At 33.2% G+C, this 7,454-nt stretch overlaps 1 long non-coding RNA gene across 1 annotated transcript; it reads right to left on the bottom strand.

Moving 5' to 3' along the window:
• Positions 1-530: 530 nt before the first annotated feature.
• LOC145789215 (uncharacterized) lies at positions 531-4,968 on the bottom strand. Its single transcript, XR_014327956.1, has 6 exons — positions 4,920-4,968; positions 4,789-4,822; positions 4,271-4,326; positions 2,516-2,605; positions 2,309-2,423; positions 531-1,127 (listed from the first exon to the last, which is right to left on the bottom strand). It is a non-coding gene; the product is annotated as an uncharacterized LOC145789215 (long non-coding RNA).
• Between the last annotated feature and the right edge of the window lie 2,486 nt (positions 4,969-7,454).

The raw sequence follows: 7,454 nt of genomic DNA, 5'->3' as shown, positions 1-7,454 counted from the left end.
ATTCACATTTCACTTACTTTTTTCATTTTCCTTTCTAAATCTCTCTCCAAATTCTCCAATCAAACACAGCATAAATGAAATCATATTCTCTAGGTCATTTGTAAAAGAAAGTGAATTTTTACTTTTTATGAGTGACATGGTCCACGTTGAATGTTTTTTTGAACAAAGGACAACTGTTCGAAACTTACATATATATATACTAGCATATGCCCGTGCCTGAAGGCACGGTATAAATAATATTGGTACACATATTTTAAAAAAATCAATTAACATAAATTATTAATATTGGTATCACATCTTTTACAAAAAAATCAATTCAAAATGATAATTAATTCACTGTTATAGAAATCAATTATAATAAATCAGTTTAAGATATCATACAATGGCGGTTTGTTTAAGTTAAAATATAATTTATCAAATTCATTAGTAAAATTTTAAATTAAAATATTAATTTGTATTTGAAATTTTTATTAAACTTTTTATAGAATTTCACCATCTAAAAAAATATAGTATTTAAAATACTCTCTCTCTCTCTCTCTCTCTCTCTCTCTCTCTCTCTCTCTGTGTAACGTCTCCTTTTCTCATTTCCTCCTCTCATCTTCTCTCATCTCTTAACAAACACTACATCTCCTCTCAAAGCTCAAATAACAAACCCTTTATTTCCTTTGTTCGATCTTCCTCTCTCTATATTTTTTTTCACTCTATTTTATCTTAAATTTGTGATTTGATTTTGTTAAATAAAAAAAATCAACATCCATTTCAAAAACTTTGTTCAAAACCATAAAAAATCAACACTCATTTTCCATTAAGAAATTAAATTCATTTCATAAATCCAACTGAAAATAAAAATATATTTCTAAATCAAAACCTATTTTATAAAGATCAACCATTATTTCAAACCTAAAACTTTTTAAAAAATTAAATCCAAATCCATAAGCTACATTAAAAATAAAAATAAAAAAAAAAAAAATCTATATAAATAAAAGAACAAACAGAACAGAGACATTAAAAAAAAAAAATCAATTTAATGGTTAAAAACACAGAACCCACACCTTATCCATTAATTCCCCACTCATTCTCTCTCTTCCATCTTCCACCACTCATTCTCTTTATGAGATACATCTTACCTACGAATGAACATTTCAACATTAGTAGATTTTCTTTCAATTTTTATAAACTCAAAGCTCTTCAAATTGAAAATCATTTATTTTTTTTCCTCTCCAATTTTCTGCTTCGTGTGCTCCAGATCTACTCTTTCATAAGATACGTTCAAGTTTCTTAGTATTTTTATATGTGTGTATATCGGACTATTAAAATAAGGAACCCATTAGAATTTAGTGAATCCAAAAAACAAATCATTTATAATATTTCAGTACACCAATCTATAAGAGGTCATAAAAAAGTAATCTGGAATTGGATTCTTGTACATGTTCTTATGATATCAAATTTAGAAATGCAAACGACAAACAATCTAGAACAACATGCATACGCTAGTATATACATATAATATAAACAAAAGAATGGAGTAATAGAGGGGAGACCATGCCCCCGCATTTCTCATGTGCAACCTATTGCTCAACAAACAAACACTTATCACAGAGGAACTACGGATATGGTCGATTAATATGTAAATTATGAGATACATTCCACTGTTCCTCAATCTTTTTCTCCATCCTAAAATGGGAATTTTGAATAAAAAGAAAGTGCATTCCTACATGATTTTTAAACAAAAATGTCACAAATACTATGCACCGGTAATAACCAAACATGGACAGTCCTTGAAGCTAATTTTATAGGAAGGTCACTGATTCACATCTTCATGCAAGCTGTTGTTAAACTGTCAGCAACTCCTGAAAGACAACCAATCCTAATCCATCTAACAATAAGCAAAAAACCAGGAAAACAATTCTCCAGTTTTGGAACACAAAAGATGCAAATTATAGGATCCCACATACAATTGATCATGTGTGTAGAATGTACTAAGTAAGATTCCTGGAGAAAAAAATAAATAAATAAATAAATAAGAAGAAGGAGGAAGATTCCCATATGAAATAGACTGGTTAAAGATTCTAATAAAAAAACATGAAAAGTGCTCAAAACTGAAAATGAAGAATGAAAAATGAAAATCTAGAGAGCAGGTATGTCAGTGTGAATATATATATATATATATGCATAGATAAACAGAGTACCCTATATTCTCAAACAATTAATTTATGAAGATAAGTGGACTAAGATATCAAGACTTTCTTTAAATAAAATTAAATAAAACGAAATAAAAACAAAATAAAATTGGTAATATAGGGCTTACAGAGGATGATAATTCCAGCAACCCATTTGCCAGTTCTTTCTCGGATTGCCGGTTGGCCTTGCAAATCAACACTTACATCAAGAGTACACTCTTCTTCTTCTCCCTTGAACTTACCCTAAAATCCCAACAACATTTTTTTTAAAAAAAATAGAGGAAAAAAAATTAAATCAGACAGTTTAATTTCAATTCTTCTTTCCTTTCCCTTACATCCCTTTTGCCTTTTTTATGCCCCACCATTTCCTCCGATTTCTTTTCTCTTTTTGGAGGTTTTGAGAAAGAAAACCTAGAAAAATTAAACTGAGAAACCACAATTATTCCCCCAAATCAACCAGGCAAAATAGAAAAGAAAAGAAAAAAAATGTGTCAGTTTAAATTCATAATGATTATGCAAAGTAATCCCAACACTATTTAAATTTAATCCCAACACTATTTAAATTTATTATAAATTTAACCCCAACACGGATTAAATTTAAATTTAATCCAAACACTATTAAATTTAATCCCAACACTATTTAAATTTAAATTTATTCCCAACACTATTTAGATTTAATCCCAACACTATTTAAATTTAGATTTAATCCCAACACTATTTAAATTTGAATTTAATCCCAACACTATTTAAATTTAAATTTAACCCCAACACTATTTAGATATTTTTTAATCCCAACACTATTTAAATTTAATCCGAGATGTAGATTCCTCTATAATATTGTTCATTTGGTAAAAAACAATCAACTGACTGCCAACACAATACAATCATTACAATCACAAACATATTTATAAATAAAAAAAATTAAAAAATAAAAAGCATAGATCAATTGGGAAGAGTCAAACACAACTGTCACCCCAATCCATTTTGATAGCAGCAGCAAGCTCATGGAAAAGGAAGACACTCGTCTTCACAACAACAGTTGGGATGTGATAACCACAACACCAAAACCATGTTCCCAAAATGTTTTTTGATAATAAAATCTGAAACTAACCGCATTTCCTTGTATCACATTGTTATCCCAAATTAACATTTGAAATTAACCACAACACCAAAACCAAGAATACTATACACAACTCAAAACCCTGAGAAAATTAACTCTTTTCATCATAACAAATAAATGTATAACAATGGTAATGATTTTGTGTTGTAAACAGCGCTCTAATTTACATTGCATCATTCTGTGAAAAATTACAATAGGAAGGATACAAACTCCAGTATTACAATTTCTATCCTTCGGATAGCAAACAATCGAAATGTGGCTAGAGTGAAAGGGAGATATATTATGATGCAGCACTATTTCATGAAATATATTATGAAATATAAGGAAGCTAGTTAAATATTTTTTAATCCCAACACTATTTCATTACAAAAATTTAATTAAATCAAAAACAGTTCACCAAACAAAACACCAACCTTTTTACCTGTTTTTTGAAAACAAAAACAGAAAATGAAAACAGAAACAGGCCTGTGGGATTGCAAGGCTTGCAATGGTGAGACCAAAGATGGCATCAGACCTTAGAAGATTTAGACTATACTTGGGTCCCCATTGAAAAACAGGGAAGAAAAATTGAAGACCCAGAAGCAATTTAAATTTGAACATTCACGTCACCAAAGAAGATAAAATAAAAAAAAACAAAAACAAAAACCTAGATTATAGTAATCTAAATTCAACCAACCAAATGTGAGAATTAACATTATGATGGAATGATCGTTATTCCGTTCTATCTTCATTTTAGTGAACCAAACACTACCTTAACGTCTCAAACACATGCACAAAGATGGTATTTTGATGGCTTTTTGTAACCTATCACTAATATTTATCATTCAATACACGCCTTCGAACTAACCTACACATGCTGATGCTGGTGAAGTAATAAGGAGCAAGTTTCATCACTTTAATGAAAAAGACAGAAGTGAAGCAAGTAATTATGATACTATGAAATCAACAGATCAAAATTGCGAAAACTAACCATTTTTAGAACTTCTAGGAATGGTGCTCTGATATGAGAATCGAGCTTCCAAAAGGCTATTCTGACCACACCAAACAAATAATTAATTAATTAATTAAAATAAATCAAACATAGCTCTCAACAATAAATTAAGAATGAATTTCTAGTTGACTACAGCTTCAAACCAGAAATTTTTTTTTTAAAAAAGAAAAATTTAAAAAAATAATAGGAAGAGCATCTCCAATCCTTCTTAAAGAGCTAAAAAAGAGATCCAATCATTTCATCAAACTTGTATCAAATCAAAAGAATAGGACCAAATCCTTGGCCAAATTTCTAATAGTCACACACTTCAGTGTTAAATAACAGATCAAGCTTTTAACCATATTTTCACTCAAATTTGATGAGGGGAAAAAAAAGGATTGGATCAAGATTACAAAAACCCAATTGGAGTTTCGAAAAATAATACACAAAATATCAAAAGAAAAACCAAGAACTAATGAAATTTACAGTAATACAGGAATTGAGAGAAATGAGCGTACAGATCTTTGCTTTAGCTGAATTAGGAGAAGAACCCTAAAAAATTAAAACACCCAGAAGCAAGTTAAATTTCAAGCAAAGTTTGAAATCGCAATTCAAAGCAAACTCAAAATTGCAAGAGAAGAAAACAAACCCGGAGAGCTCCAATCGGGGTTCGAAGTAGAGAGAGAAAGAAAATATGGCGGCGGCGGCTGGCTGGGAGGGTTGCGAGTGGGAGGGTTGCGGGGCAACGAGTGGGAGGGTGGGGGGAGAGGGGGAGAGGCAGAGATCGGGTGGAGGGGGAGAGGCAGCGAGCGGGAGGGTGGGGGAGAGGGGGAAAGGCAGAGATCGGGTGAGAGAGAATGAGAGAGGTAGCGTCTCTGCGAAAGGAGGGAGAGGGGGAGAGGCAGCGAGTGGGAGCGTGGGGGGAGAGGGGGAGAGGCAGCCAGTAGGAGGGTTTAATATATGTATGTACATATTCTGTATATTGTTGTTCTCAGTGCTTATCTATATATGGAGGTCTATCTTGTTGTTCAGAAAACCGGTACAACAAAATCGGCTTGGTGAGAGAGAAGGAGAGAGGTAGCGTCTCTGCAACAGAGAAGAGATAAAGATGGAATGGAGAAGGAGACGTGGGTAGGTGGGAGAGAGCAGAGAAGGTTTGGGAATTGATCTGCACCCTTAATATATTTTTAGGATTGATCTCAGCCATGGGATCACAATGTATCTCACACACATTTGAAGACATTTTCAAAATCCCTCTTGCCTTATTATATAGATATATATATATATATATATATATCTATTTATTTAAATGTTATTTATTTATTTAAAATATTATTTAAAATATCACATGTATTATATATATATTTCAAAATGTTCAACTATATGTTCAAATACCATATATATATATATATATATATATGTCGCCCAATGTCACTTATATATTCATTTTGCTGTCACTAGATGCCGTCGCATTCCACCAACGACTTTTCTACCGTTAGCGACTTTTGTGATAACTGTTCAAGCTTTTGTCCTTATCATTGAAAAAAGTTAAACTATAAATAACATATGACTACATAAGGATAAATTTTTTATCAATTAATTTTTTTTTAATGCATTGCATATTTAGAAGAAAAACATTTGAAAAAAAAAAAAACATATCGTCACGTAATTCAGACAGAAGAAGGTGAGAGTATTTTGTGATTGGTTAGAACTGAATTATAGATAAAAGACTGGAAATCTGATGTGTACAATGAGCACCTTATCATAAATAGACGTAATTTTATCATAAAAATTCGTAATATCAACTATAAAATATGTAAAGTGTAACAAAAAAATATCATAATCAAGCCACAAACTTTTATTCATAAATCACAAAATTTTAAATATTTTATTATGTTAATTTGTAACAAGATCATACATTTTAAAATTAATGTTATAAAATTTTATAATAAAAATATATCAATTTATAATAATATGCATGGTACACAACTTATAACATTTTCCATAAAGACTTCTTCTGCTTGGACACCGAATTAATCACAAGATTTGATCTCATCAAAACGTGTTGACAAACTATGAGCCCCCAAACCCAAGGGGTTGTGGCATTGTGGTAAGGCCTTGGGGTTTAAGCCCCAAGGTCACAAGTTCAATTCTCCCCTTGGGTCAATCTCCTGAGCGAAGCACTGTTAGTTAGGAGATTGGACCTCAAGGATGCCTAATCAGCTACTTGGTGTGGGTTTAATGCTCCCCCGCTGTGCGAGTCCTGACTTAATCGGAGCTTACCTTGGGAGGTTGGGACAAGCTTCCAGGTTATAGTCTTTTACTCAGAACGGACAACGTAGATTGGGACAAGCTTCCAGGTTATAGTCTCTTACTCGGAACGGACAACGTGTGGGTTTAATGCTCCCCCGCTGTGCGAGTCCTGACTTAATCGAAGCTTGCCTTGGGAGGTCGGGACAAGCTTTCAGGAACGGACAACGTGTGGGTTTAATGCTCCCCCGCTGTGCGAGTCCTGACTTAATCGGAGCTTGCCTTGGGAGGTCGGGACAAGCTTTCAGGTTATAGTCTCTTACTCGGAACGGACAACAGGACACCCCGGTGATGTCACGACCCAAACCCGGCCCTATGGGTTTAGCACCGTAACCGGCCAGTAATCCGAGATTACCGAAGGCCTGCTGAACAGTAATACAGTGAAACAGAGTACAGGGCCTGGCGGAAGCCAATACAGTAAATAAATAGTGTCCATTGAGCTGTGACAGTCTGTATGCAAAAAGGCTTTTCATACATTATACAAAAACAGTACAGAACAGTATACACAATTAACAGTCACACAGTACAGGGACCTAATCCCTGTATAACAGTACAGTAAACAGTCAGTCTATACAAAACAGTGAAACAGTACAAAAAGGGGGAAATTCTAAAACACCCCTAAGCCTTAACAGTAGGCTCGGAACCTCGCAGTGAGGCACAAAGGCTGGCTTGACAAAACTGGAGTAACCCTGACGCCTCTAGCTGCGGTCTGGTGCCTGCACACCTACATATATATATGAGCAGTGAGCTAAAGCCCAGTGAATAACATAAAGCGTAAAGGGGTTTAGAATGAATGTCCTTACAGTAATGAAAACAGTTCATTTCAATCAGTAATTCAGTTGCTCAGTACAGTAAACAGTCATATGTGGTACAT

Source organism: Camellia sinensis, chromosome 4 (genome assembly GCF_055761805.1).
Source record: "Camellia sinensis isolate YWXY chromosome 4, ASM5576180v1, whole genome shotgun sequence".
In the NCBI taxonomy this organism is placed as follows: domain Eukaryota; kingdom Viridiplantae; phylum Streptophyta; class Magnoliopsida; order Ericales; family Theaceae; genus Camellia; species Camellia sinensis.
The sequence above is the reverse complement of the archived record's forward strand: the minus strand, read 5'-3'. Positions and strand labels throughout refer to the sequence as shown.